The following is a 771-nucleotide window of genomic DNA, read 5'->3' on the forward strand; positions in this document are numbered from 1 at the left end:
ACCTAGACACTCATTTCCTCGATGGCATCACCTAGACACCTATTTCTTCGACCTAGACATCCACTTCCTCGACGACAAACATCCAGACACTTAATTCTTCGACGGCGAACACCTAGACGCCCTTTCCTCGACGGCGAACACCTAGATACCCATTTCCCCAATAGCGAACACCTAGACACTCACTTCCTCGACGGCGAATACCTAGACACCCATTTCCTCGACAGCAAACATCTAGATGCTTAATTCCTCGACGGCTATTACCTAGACGCTTAATAGACACCTCCTTCGTCGACGCGGTAAATACTTAGATCTTAAACGACAATCTCGATATTTCCTTTTATTTATAAATTAATTAATTTATCATTATTTTTAGTAATATTATTAATTAATTATTAATTAGTAATTATTTACTATTAACTATTTATTATTTATTATTAATTATTTATTAATTAATTATTATTTTTAATTATTTATTAATTATTAATTATTTATTAATTATTTATTAACACGTTCGAATTTGCAATGCTGCCATTGCTAGGTTAAATCAAAAGCCCTCTAGTGTCGAAAAAACGAGACATACATTTCTCTCCTAATCGATACTGGTCGACGATGACAATAATAACGACGTTTCTTAAAAATCAGAGATTCAAAGTTTGCATCACGATATCTCCGCTCGTAAGGCACGTAGAAAAAAAATAAAAGCACTTTTATTATACAATTCGTGTGGTGGCTATCGATTGAGCATACATAGAACGCGATCGGTTCAGCCGC

This window comes from Trachymyrmex cornetzi, unplaced genomic scaffold (genome assembly GCF_001594075.2).
Source record: "Trachymyrmex cornetzi isolate Tcor2-1 unplaced genomic scaffold, Tcor1.1 scaffold1030, whole genome shotgun sequence".
Lineage (NCBI taxonomy): Eukaryota > Metazoa > Arthropoda > Insecta > Hymenoptera > Formicidae > Trachymyrmex > Trachymyrmex cornetzi.